The 13,867-nt window shown below is 42.0% G+C and overlaps 1 protein-coding gene and 1 long non-coding RNA gene across 2 annotated transcripts in view; one reads left to right on the plus strand and one right to left on the minus strand.

Moving 5' to 3' along the window:
* The window catches only part of LOC106088126 (uncharacterized), a 527,532-nt gene that overhangs the window by 286,030 nt on the left and 227,635 nt on the right, over window positions 1–13,867 (minus strand). The gene's annotated exons all lie outside the window — the stretch shown is intronic.
* Window positions 10,724–13,867, plus strand: part of LOC131998144 (uncharacterized) — a 195,235-nt gene continuing 192,091 nt past the window's right edge. Inside the window, exon 1 of the long non-coding RNA XR_009398607.1 lies at window positions 10,724–10,967. This is a non-coding gene — a long non-coding RNA (uncharacterized LOC131998144). The remainder of the gene's footprint in view (window positions 10,968–13,867) is intronic.

Consider the following 13,867-nt stretch of genomic DNA (forward strand, 5'->3'; position numbering starts at 1 on the left):
TCGTTCCAAGCGCCTCGATCTTCTGCGCTCATTCCTAAATCCCTGACACCAAGTTTCGAAGTGTCTCCCACCACTAGATCTTTCCATGGGGTTTTTGCGTGTACGCTCGTGTTTGCCTTCAACAGACTTCTTTGCTCGAGCTTCTTCATCCATTCTGACAACATGACATAGCCAACGCAGCCGTTGTATTTTGATGCGTGTAACTATGCTATCGTCGTCATACAGCTCGTGGTTCATACGACGCCTATATTCTCCATTAACGCAAACTGGTCCATATAATTTACGAAGAATCTTTCTTTCAAATACTCCAAGCACTCCCTCGTCTACTTTCACATGTACCCATGCCTCGGAACCATATAACAACACGGGTAGCATCAGTGTCTTGTATAGGGCTATATTCGACTGTCGAGAGGTGGCCTTGTTTCAAAACAGGTGTCATTCCTTTTCGGTTACGACGGTGCCGTGTTAAATAATGTTACTGACTATCTCAACAGCCTGACTATTGGAGGCCACCGTAGCGCAGAGGTTAGCATGTCCGACCATCAGAAAAATTTTCATTTTTCTATGCCATGTATAACTTCTCTTCAAAGAGATGTCGCACTGCGGCATGCCGTTCAGACTCGGCTATAAAAAGATGGCCCCTTATCATTGAGCTTAAAACTTGAATCAGACTGCACTCATTGATATGTGAGAAGTTTGCCCCTGTTCCTTTGTGGAATGTTCATGGGCAAAATTTGCATTATTTGACTATCTCAAAGTTGTGGTTCCCAACTTTCTCCATTTTCTTTAACTGCTCGGTTATGCAAGGCTTTTTGGGAGTTGAAACCATCCATTTCGTCGTATCTCCATTTACTGCCAGAACCATTTCCACTGACTCTCTTTCGATTCTTTCAAAGGCTGCAGTTACTACTTCCGGCCGACCTATGATATCGATATCGTCGGCATAGGCGAGTAGCATATGTTCTCTTGCGATTAGTGTGCCATATCTATGCACATCTACATCTCGTATAATCTTCTCCAGCAGGATTTTAAAGAGATCACACGATAGACTGTCGCCTTGTCTGAAACCTCGTTTGGCATTAAATGGTTCGGAGAGATTCTTTCGTATCAAGTGTCATCCTGTAGAGTCTTATTAATTTTGCAGGGATACCAAACTCAGACATGGCTTGAAATACCTTTGAACGTAAAGGAGTATCGAAGGCGGCTTTGTAGTCAACAAAGAGATGGTAGGTGTTGATTTGTCTTCCTCGGGTCTTTTCCAGGATTTGGCGCAGTGTGAATATCTGGTCTGGGTGGATTTACCAGTTCTAAAGCCGCATTGATAGGGCCCAATTATCTCATTGACTTTAGGTTTTAATCTTTCACCAAGTACGCTCGACTGTATCTTCCTTGCGATGGGGAGGAGACTGATTCCTCTGTAGTTGGCACATACCATCTTGTCTCCTTTCTTGTGTACGTAACATAGTATGCCGAGGTTCCCATCACCGGGTATGCGTTCTTCTAGCCAGATTGCGCAGATAAGCTGATGCATATGCCTTATCAGCGTGTCGCTTTCGGTCTTAAATAGTTCAGGGGTTAACCCGTCGGCTCATGCTGCCTTGTTGTTCTTTAGTCGGGTCACTGCTACTTAGACCTCATTCTGACCCATAATCTGTCGATTAAGGGTCTGAAACCCATAAAAGCTTTAATTATTACCCGATTTCGTTGATCCAGACATCTCTGTTCAATACGACCCAGATCAGTCCAGATTTGGATATAACTGCCATATAGGGTATTGGGCTCATAAAAGGCTCATTTATTGCCCAATTTCGCAGAAATTTTTTTACAGCAAGTTGTAAAGGGTGATTTTTTTGAAGTTAGGATTTTCATGCATTAGTATTTGACAGATCACGTGGGATTTCAGACATGGTGTCAAAGAGAAAGATGCTCAGTATGCTTTGACATTTCATCATGAATAGACTTACTAACGAGCAACGCTTGCAAATCATTGAATTTTATTACCAAAATCAGTGTTCGGTTCGAAATGTGTTCATTCACCGTAACGTTGCGTCCAACAGCATCTTTGAAAAAATACGGTCCAATGATTCCACCAGCGTACAAACCACACCAAACAGTGCATTTTCCGGGATGCATGGGCAGTTCTTGAACGGCTTCTGGTTGCTCTTCACTCCAAATGCGGCAATTTTGCTTATTTACGTAGCCATTCAACCAGAAATGAGCCTCATCGCTGAACAAAATTTGTCAAAATTTGAACACATTTCGAACCGAACACTGATTTTGGTAATAAAATTCAATGATTTGCAAGCGTTGCTCGTTAGTAAGTCTATTCATGATGAAATGTCAAAGCATACTGAGCATCTTTCTCTTTGACACCATGTCTGAAATCCCACGTGATCTGTCAAATACTAATGCATGAAAATCCTAACCTCAAAAAAATCACCCTTTATAAGGCTCCTCGACATCTGTGTTCAATATGGCTCAGATCGTTCCAGATTTCGATATAGCTGTCATATAGACCGATCTCTCGACTTAGGGTCTTGGGCCCATAAAAGACACATTTATTACCCGATTTTGCTGACACTATGCACAATAAATAGCATTAGGCCCCTCGGCTTTCGTATCGAGTATGGTTCATTACGGTCCTAATCGGTCCTTATTTCGATATAGCTCCCATAAAGAACGATTGCCATAAAGAATTGAAGGACTTGGGCCCATAACGGGTGTATTTATTGTCCGATTTCGCAGAAATTTGTTACAGCGAGTTATGTTAGCCTCCTCGACAACCCCTGTACACTACGGCCCAAATCGGTCCAGATTTAGATATAGCTGCCATATATTCCGATCTCTCGATTTATGTTGTTGGGAAATTTGACACGGTGGGCTTTGTTAGGCTCTTCGATATTCGTGTTCAATATGGTTCAGTTCGGTCTATATTTGGATATAGCTGTCATATGCATATACCGATCTACCGATTGAAGTTCTAAGGCCATAAAAAGATGAATTTGTTACAATGAGTTGAGTTAGACCCTTTCATAGCCTTCCTGACTATATTTAGATATAACTGCTATGGGTTTATAAATGATGAATTGTTCACTGTATTATGACGAAAGGGTTTTAATACAATATCCGAGGGGGTGGGTATCCAAAGTTCGGCTCGGCCGAACTTAATGCCTTTTTACTTGTTGTTTTGCTGAGCAAACGAATCGACATGGCGACTTTGCCTTGTGCCAAACAGTAGAGATGGATTCTTATTAAAAACAAAACATCGGTCATAGGTTTTTCCATATTCATAGGGGAAATTTCTGAATGGTATTTCAAAAAGATGCTAGGGCGTTTATATTGCAATGACTTAGAAAGAAATTTGAATACTTGCAAATAATTTTGCGCTATGATACCAAATATTAAGAATTGTAATAATTTTACATCAACTTGTTTTCTTCGAAACAATACATAAGGCATTCCAGAGAAACAATTGCTTGCAAATATTGAATTCCAAGTAATGAACAGGTTAGATGATATGAATTACATATTTGCTTGTAGTTGATTTTGGGTTATTGAAGATGTGTCATTCCTTCGGAAAAATCTAGAAGTGATTCAATTGTCCAAATTCCCAAGTAGCTCACTACTACTTATCGTAAGTCAAGTGTCACCTAGTACTGCCAATAATGAGCAATAGCGAAGACAAACACAAATGGGTAAAAAAGGTTTTGGTTCTAAGCACTTCTTGGTAATTTACGCAGGCTATTGTCCATCTGACTACCTGGATAGGGTTACAGACGACTCTTTTATAATGGTGATTTCGATTTTGAAAAATTTTACATATAGGTTACACTTCTAATGACAAAATTTTGCAAATATCGCCCAAACCTTCTTACACACTTCTACATTTCAATCCAACATGTTCCAGTTCATGCGGCGAACTTAAAAAGCATGAAAAGAAACTTTGAGTTTTCATTTCTAATAAACTTTCTGTAAAGACGCTGGTAAAATGAAACTAGAGGCTGAAGAAATCAAGTCCCCAGATCGGTTTATATGGCAGCTATATCAGGTTGTGAACTGATTTGAACCATATTTGGCACAGTTGTTGAAAGTCATAATAAAATACGTCATGCAAAATTTCAGCCAAATCGGATAAGAATTGCGCCCTCTAGAAGCTCAAGTAGTCAGTCAAGTCCCCAGATCGGTTTATATAACAGCTATAACAGGTTATCATATGATTTGAACCATACTTGGCACAGTTGTTGGATATCATAACAAAATACTTCGTGCAAAATTTCATTCAAATCAGATAAGAATTGCGCCCTCTGGTGGCTCAAGAAGTCAGGATTTAAGATTTGAACCTAATTTAACAAAGTTTTTGAAAACCACGTCGTCCAAAATTTCATTCCAATCGGATAAGAATTGCGCCCTCTAGAGGCTCAAGAAGTCAAGACCCCAGATCTGTTACATGACACTTATATCAGGGAATAACCGATTTGGCATAGTTGTTGGATATCATAACAAAACACCTCATGCAAAATTTCATTCCAATCGGATAAGAATTGCGCTCTCTAGAGGCTCAAAAAGTCAAGATCCAAGATCGGTTTATATGGAAGCTATATCAAAACATTGATCGATATGGTCCATTTACAATCCCAACCGACCTACACTTATAAGAAGTATTTGTATAAAATTTCAAGGCGCTAGCTTTACTTCTTCGGATGTTAGCATGCTTTCGACAGACAGAGGGACGGACGGACATGGCTAGATCGACATAAAATGTCACGACGATGAAGAATATATATACTTTATGGGGTCTCAGAAGAATATTTCCAGTAGTTACCAACAGAATGACGAAATTGGTATACCCCCATCCTATGGTGGAGGGTATAACAACATGGAAGAAAATCCAGAAAGTCCAATAAGCTATAAACAAGTTAACTATCGGCTTGAAATAGGTCCTGAATCCGAGAACAGGTCAGTGGCCTTACAGGAGTTTGATTAGATAGATACTTACTTGCGCCTCAGTAGTTTGAAAAAGTGCAACGTAAGGATAACACAACAGGTTCAGAGTACATGTTGTCTTGGCATAGGCGGAGCGATGAGGACCAAGCCCATTAGGGAGCTGGAGACCATTCTAGATATCTGATTCATAGCCATACAGATAAAGTGTGAGGCAGCCACTGAGGCTATGACACTTAAGGCGATGGAAGAATGGATTGAGGATGGGAGAAGCTTATACCATCGCGGTATAATCGAGGCGACGATAGGAATCCTGGAAGGAATAGAAGAGGTATCCAATCGGATACCTGAGAGGACACTTTGATCGAGTTCGAGGCACTGCTGCCAGTCTTGGCTGTGCCTTGTCTTCGATTGCAAAGACAAGTCCAAATGGTGTTTAATGCAAGCACCTGCCGTGTTGGCCTAATCCTGTAGGGCTCTTAACCCCGGGTGAATATAATGCGACCACCAACGCTCCCACACATTGCATGGGTAACAATTCGAGTTCACGTAGTTTGGACGTGTTCTCCCCCTTGGTTAGGGGCTGAGCACTATCTAAAACTCCTTCCGATCTGTGGGTCACGGCACCCGGTCGCAAAGCAACTCCACATCGAGCTTACGCTCTACCCGCGAGTTGGGTCCAAACCACAGCCACCACGTTACTCCCCAGTGGGGCCTCATCATAGTCGGACTGGGATCGAAATCCCAGGGGCTGGTAACCGAAGCTACTATCAGTTGAACCCCAAACGATTCCGAACTGGTCACCTAAAAGAAAAACGGCCAAAGCCATTTCCCCGACTCCCCCACCCCCCGGATTACCAAGACAGTCGGATTGCCAGATAGTTGGATTGCCAAGACAGGCAGCCACTGAGGCTATGACACTTTCGGCGATGAGAAAATGGATCAAGGGTAGGATCAGCTTATACTATCGCGGAATAATCGAGGCGACGGTAGGAAACCTGGAAGGAATTGAAGAGGTATCCTGGGGGGACTACATTGAGAACCCAGGGACTGAGATCTGTCTGTTTGACCATAATACGGTCCTACCGGCAAAGATCCAGGCGATCGCGGAATGCACGGAATGGTGTGATGCTACACGAGGACCTCTAGTGTGAACACCTTTACAACCACGACAGCAAGATCATGAACAGTCTTGGAATGTAAGAAGAAGATTAACGCCTTCTGTGAGGATGGCACCATCTGCATTGTTTGGGTGCCGGGCCTTAGCGGAGTAACTGGAAATGAGAAAGCAGACGATTTGGCAGTGAATGCCAGAAAAGTGCCGTCAATAAACTTGGTTATCCCGAAGCCTTTCGGGTCGACGCAGTCCGAGTTAAGGGAGTGGTCGACGAAGGATTGCGAAAATCCTATGGGGAGATCCAAATCGTGAGAAGACGAGACTATTACCGAAACAGGAGTTCAGTATAGCTTTCGGGACACATAGGACTACGAACTCACTTATGTAAAATCGGCGCGGCAAGTGATGGCATGTGTAGGACATCCGTGGAAGATGATGAGACGTTGGAGCATTTTTTATGTCATTGACCGGCTTTGGCGGCTAACAGATACCGGCACTTAGATGGGGACACAATACCAGACATGAAACAACATTGGAGCGAGGCATGGAAAACAAATCTGCAGAGACAAAGAAGGAAATCTGGTGACTGACACAGAAAGCATGCTGAGTATATGGAAATAATATTTTACCCAACTGCTAGTGTCCAACGAAAAAGATACCGCAGAACCCTGATGATGGTATAGAATGTTTACATCCTAGTCAGAATGAGGACCAAGTAGCAGTAACTCCACTAAAGAACAATAAGGCAGCAGTAGCCGACGGGCTTCCCGTTGAGCTATTTAAGATCGGAGGCTACGTGCTAATAAGTCATATGCATCAGCTTGTCAGTGCTTGGAGTATTTGAGAGAAAGATTCTTCGTAAAATGTATGGAGCAGTATGAGTTAAGGGAGAATATAAGCGTCGTATGAACCACGTACCAAAATACAACGGCTGCGTTGGCAAGGTCATGTTGTCAGAATGGATGAAGAAGATCCAGCAATGATGACTTTTGAAGGCAAACACTTTGCATGCAAACCGCGACGACCAACAGCCCTATGAAAAGATCAAGTGGTCTGCCACCACTCGAAACTTGGTGACAGAGATTTTAGAATGAACGCAGAAGATCGAGGCGCTTGGAACGCTATTCTACGTTCGGCTACTGGAACAAATGTTCTGCATAGCCAATTAATGTAAAGTAAAATGTGTACTCAACTTCCAAATACCTTTCATTTGATACCCAACTGGTAAATATGTTCTGCCAAGGGGTGTAGAATGGTCTGGAAAGAATAAAAGGCTACACAATTTCTTGATATCGGAAGGGGAGCGGACTCTCCCCCTTACGTAAAAAGCAAAACTCAAAAATAAAAGTAGACCGATTGAGACAATACGGGTGTCAAACGAAAGGTATTCGAGACTCGACTTGACTTGAGACTTAACTTGATATTAAAAATTGGGTCCAAATACCTAAGGGGCTACTCCGACCCAAGACCCCTTTTAAATAGGCATATTCGATGATAATGACAATGGGGGACTCAAATGAATTGTAGTAGGGAGTAAATTACGAATATGATCTGGAAGGAGCAATAGGCTATATAACTTGTTGATATCAGAAGGGGGGCGGACCCTCCCCCTTACTCCAAAAGCACCGCCAAAAAATAAAAGCGGACTCAGGGGACAATATGGGACTCAAATGAAAGGTATATGAGGTTTGAGTACGAATTTGATATTAAAAATTTGGTCCAATATGGGACTAAAATGAAAAGTATTCGAGAGTAGGGTACTAACTTGATACTAAAAATTGGGTCCAAGTACCGGGCCGCACCGACACGAAAACCCACTCAAATGGGTAAATTGGACGATAATAACAATATTAGACTCAAATGAAAGGAATTCGTAGTAAATTGCAAGTATGGTATGGCAGGAGCAATAGGGTATATAATTTGTTGATATCGGAAGGACTCTCCCCCTTAACACAAAACCACCACTCAAAAATAAAAGTAGACCGATCGAGACAATATAGGAGTCAAACGAAAGATATTCGAGAGTAGGGTACTAACTTGATAATAACAATTGATTCCAGGTACCTAGGGGGCTACTCCGACCCAAAAACCCTTCAAAAAGCCATATTAGACGATAATGTCAATATGGGACTCAAATGAATTGTAGTAGGGAGTAAATTACGAATATGATCTGGAAGGTGCAATAGGCTATATAATTTTTTGATATCGGAAGGACCCTCACCCTTACCCCAAAAGCACCGCCAAAAATAAAAGCGGACCGATGGGAACAATATGGGACTCAAATGAAAGGTTTTCGAGAGTAGGGTACTAACTTGGTACTAAAAATTGGCTTCAAGTACCGGGCCGCTCCGACCCGAAAACCCACTCAAATGGGCGTATTGGACGATAATGACCGTATAGAAGGAGCAATAGGCTATATAATTAGGGCTCAAATGGGCATTTTGGACGATCATGACAAGATGGGACTCAAATGAAAGGTATTAGGGAATAGATTACGAATATGGTCTGAGAGGAGTAATAGGGTATAGAATTAGTTGTCATCGGAAGGGGGCGGACCCTCCAACTTACTCCTACAGCATCACCCAAAAATAAAAGTGGACCGATGGGGACAATATGGGATTCAAATGAAAGGCATTAGGGAATAGATAACCAATATGGTGTGGAAGGAGTAAGAGGGTATATAATTTGTTGATATCGGAAGGGAGGCGGACCCTCTCCATTACTCAAAAGCGCTACCCAAAAATACAAGTGGACCGATAGGGACAATATGGGATTCAAATGAAAGGTATTAGGTAGTAGATTACGAATATGATTTGGAAGGATCAATAGGCTCTATAATTTGTTGATATCGGAAGGACCCTCCCTCTTATTCTAAAAGCACCACCTAGAAATAAAAGTGAACCGACGAAAGACAATATGGGATTCAAATGAAAGGTATGCGAGAGTACAGTTCTAAGTTAATATTAAATTTGGTTCCAGATAACTAGGGGCCCACCCCGACCCAAATCCCTTCAATAGGCATATTGGACGATAATGTCAATATGGGACTCAAATGAAAGTTATAAGGAAGAGCAATAGGCTATATAATTTCTTGATATCGGAAGGGGCAGACCTTCCTCCTTACTCCTAAAGAACCATCCAAAAATAAAAGTGGATCGATGAGGACAATATGGGACTTAAATGAAAAGTATTCGAGAGTAGTGTACTATTTTGATATCAAAAATTTGGTCCAAGTACCTAGGGGACTGCACCGACCGGAAAACCCACTCTAATGGAATTTTGGACGATCACGACAATATGGGACTACAAACCCCCTCCACAAATGGGAATAGTTTGCCAATCATGGGGTACAAATAAAGGGTATAGTATTTGGAAGTAGATAAACAAATTGTTCTGGGGAAATACATATGAAAAGAAAAAAATACATATTTTTCGCGTGGTGTATTGAAGATGCGGAGGAGCGGGCCGGGTTTAGCTAGTGATAAAATATATTCTAGTCCTCACACGCGGTGTGTGTTTATGCCATGCCACACATGCAAGTCATCAAAATCATTGAAAATGATCAATAAGTGATGAGTTGTAGCAAATATCTCCCTTGAGAAAATAAACAATGTACACGGCTTCCTGTTCCAGGAAATACAAACACACATATACTAACACGCGCAAACACCAACACAATTTCTTAGTGTATCAGCATCAATCAAATGTTTAGCCATTTGCAAACAAAATAAATTGAAATTATTTATAAGAAGCTCTTTGAAAGATGTTTTGAGTGTGGACTTCTCAGACCGCTCTTTGTGGGTTTAAGAACTCTCGACCAGTGTTGCCCCAGGATTAAATAATAAAAAAAATGCAAGAAGTTAAAACGGATCATTATGGGCCTCTCTATAAATTTAAGAAATAAAATCGGTTTATATTAAGCTCAAAGTTTATATGTGCAGATATACATATCTATTTTTGGGCACTTTGGCAACACTGCTTCCTATCTCTTTTACATGCCAACTTTCATGCTCTCCTTTTGTTTGCTCTTAATAGTCCTTAACTGTTATACATTTCGTTTGGAGTGGAGGGGGAGACGCGAAATACTATGGATGCTGTGTGCTCATTGCTAGTTTGTTATTGCGTAGAGGGAATTTTTGTTTTTGGCGCTACACCCCAAAAAATTTCCTTGGTATCCTTGTTTTATTTTTTTTTTTTGTGTCGATTTTGTTTAGCATCATCTCTTATTCGGCATTAAACATTGTTGTTGGCCTATGTTTTATGGTTGTTCCTCTTCGCCTGATGCATGAGCATGGGCCATGAATGGTAGAGACGTACGTGTTATGCCGTTGTAAGGTCAGTAGTAAAATTCTATTCTATCGGTTAAAACGTGTTGATTAGAAAACGGCGTGTGTATATGACAACAACATTCTAGATCCTAGTTTTATCTCGTACAGCCCCAAAGGATTACACTCAAGGATATGTGTTGTTAATGCTCGTCCGTTTGTTGTTTCTGTTATTTTTTTCTTCACGAATTGTTCGTCATTTATTATAGTGGGCTTGGGAAATAGCAAAAAATAAAAATAGCAACAAGGAAGCGAAATATTTTCCCATTTTCATTGTGATGCCTGCATGTGTATATGCTAAATAAGCTCTCTCAAAGTGAAAGTGTAGTGCAATCTAATCGAATCCAATCAAATATTCATTCGTTAGAGTTCTTATAAATAATTCAATCTATCAGGAAAAAAAAAAAAAATTCATGAATTAGTCAGAGTGAGAAATTGTGAAATGAAATTTTGTTGAATAAAAAAAAAGCTTATCAGCTGTGTTTTCCCCCCCATGGAATAGAAATAAACGAAACATAAGTTGGATTGCTTGGATGTTGATCGAAATCTGTTGTGTCAATAATCATAGGTCAAGGTCTTCAAAGGTAACCAATGAAGTTGATACGTTTAAAGCAAAAAAAAAATTTTTTGTGTTTTGTAAACTAGCCAGAGTTAATAAAAAAGGGCTGCTGAAATATTTTTCAAATTTCTAAACAACACCGACCATATTGTGTTCAAATTGGTTTGAAAATGTCAATTAAAATGTAGTTACTTCGGAAGTGCATTATATTGACATTTGGAGTTGTGTTATTGTTGATGAAACTTCACAAATTCATCAACTGTTCAAAACTCATTCTGATCCAAGGAATGGCTACTCTGTGCATCACAGCCGCACTCTACATCACGGCTATACAAATTATTGTGAGCACTCCGTTAGGGGAGCTTTCTTGTTGTTCAAGGAGTACTCTAGGGCACTGTCTTCTTTTTGTACCCACCTCCATAGGATAGGGGGTATATTCATTCAGTTATTCCATTTCCAACACATCGAAATATCAATTTCCGATCCTACAAATTATATATATTTCGGATCGTCGTAAAGAATTGAAGAAGGATATCGAAGGGCCTAACACAACGCACTGCCCCAAATTTCCACAAAATCGGAAACTAAATATGGATTTTATCGGCTTAAGACCCTAAATCGGAGGATCGGTCTATATGGCAGCTATATCCAAATCTGCGCATTCACTGTCCCCAATTTCGACGACATCGGACAATAAATAAGCCCAATACCTCAAATCGAGAGATCGGTCTATATGACAGCTATATCCAAAACTTAACCGATCTGTGCCATATTGCAGAAGTATGTCGAGGGGCTTAACTTAACTCAATGCCCCAAATTTCGGCGACATCGGAACTAAGTGTGCCTTTTTTGAGCCCAAAACGAGAGATCGGTTCATATGGCAGCTATATCCAAATCTGGACCGATCTGAGCCAAATTGACGAAGGATGTCGAAGGGCCTAACACAACTCCATGTCCCAAATTTCAGCAAAATCGGATAATAAATGTGGCTTTTATTGGCCTAAGACCCTAAATCGGTGTATATGGCAGCTATATCCAAATCTGGACCGATCTGTGTCATAATGCAGAAGTATGTCAAGGGGCTTAACTTAACTCACTGTCCCAAATTACGGCGACATCGGCCAATAAATGCGCCTATTATGGGCCTTAGACCCTAAATGGGAGGATAGGTCTATATGGCAGCTATATCCAAATCTAGACCGATCTGAGCCAAATTTACAATGGACGTCGAAGAGCGTAGGACAACTCACTGTCCCAAATTTCAGCAAAATCAGAAGTGGGTTGCTATCTGGCCATAATCGTCGGGATCTAGGGGACTTTAATGCGCATCACACGTCGTGGCATTCTCCCCTAGGTAACTTCTCTTATAGTTCCCGATGCCTGGAAAATGGGCAGAGTGATCCCGCTACTGAAGCCTGGAAAAGACCAGAGTTTGGGGGAGTTGTACAGACCGATCTCCCTTCTCTCACCAGTGGCAAAGACGCTTGAGGCATTACTCCTCCCGAGCCTCGTAGGAGAATTTCCATTCGCCGAGCATCAACATGGATTTCGAAGACTGCACAGCACAGCAACAGCTTGGCATGCCATCACCGCACACATTTGCCGTGGCTTCAATCAGCCCAGGCCATGTGAGAGGACGGTCCTTGTGGCACTGGACCTATCGAAGGCAGTCGACATGGTTAAACATGCCAAACTATTTGATGTCAATGCTCAGGCCCCCAGCCAGGCCTGAAACGCTCGGTCGCCAATTATCTGTGTGGTCGACAGTCATTTGTGGAATTTAGGGATAAGAAATCGAAGTACCGTAGAGTGAAACAGGGAGTTCCCCAAGGTGGTGTGATATCTCCGGCGCTGTTTTACATCTACCTATTCTCCATTCCTCTCCCTCCAGACGGCATAGAGATAGTATCATATGCAGACGATTGTACGATCATGGCATCAGGCCCCCCACTCATTGATGACATCTGCGATAGGTTGAAGGTCTACCTCAACGAACTTGCCTCATTTTTCGCTGCAAGAAATCTGAAGATATCCGCCACCAAATCTTCAGCCACATTGTTTCACTACAAATACGCGTGAGGTGAATACTGAGCTGACTGTGATGGTTGATGGAGAAATGATTCCGACCATCAAGTGTCCCAAAATACTTGGCGTCACATTTGACAGCTCTTACACAATCTCCCCATATGCCACAGCAATCTGCGATAAAGTAAAAACTAGAAATAAGGTCCTCAAGTCACTTGCTGGCAGCAGTTGGGGTGCAGACAAAGAAACCTTCTTGACCACGTACAAAGCAATTGGCCGGTCTGTGGTAAGTTATGAAGCGCCAGTGTGGTCTGGTCAACTTTGTGACACGCAGTGGAATAATATTCAGATCTGTCAAAATGCCGCCCTCCGCACTGCGACGGGCTGTCTACGTAGACCAGTGCGAAGACATAACTACATGCTGTTTAAGCAATACCTTTTGGGGCTGTTATCGCAGAAACCATCCAAATCATCATCTTGTGGATAGATATCCACCGCCCAGAAGCCTTAAGGTAGATCTACACGATCTAGAGCGTGAGGTTCAGCGATACACGAGAGAACCTCTAGATCAAGCGGCATATCAAGCGGGTCTAAACAACATTCATGCAGACACGGTAAATGGCTACCGGTAATGGCTGCGGTAAATGGCTACCGGGTGAATGTGGTCCTTGGAGAACGACCGCCACCCATTGCACCCGAAGAAATCGAAACCAGAGTGGTTCTGGCTGAATTCCCACAGAGCTAGGATTGATGCCGACTTGCAAGATGTATGTCCCGATTGTAACCAGGGACCGCACGATACACGTCACCAGTTTAACTGCCCGGCCAGACCTACTCGGCTCAGACCCAGATCCTTGTGGACGCACCCCATCTTAGTCGCAGAGTTTTTGGGTCTTGACA

Source organism: Stomoxys calcitrans, chromosome 1, assembly GCF_963082655.1.
Source record: "Stomoxys calcitrans chromosome 1, idStoCalc2.1, whole genome shotgun sequence".
Lineage (NCBI taxonomy): Eukaryota > Metazoa > Arthropoda > Insecta > Diptera > Muscidae > Stomoxys > Stomoxys calcitrans.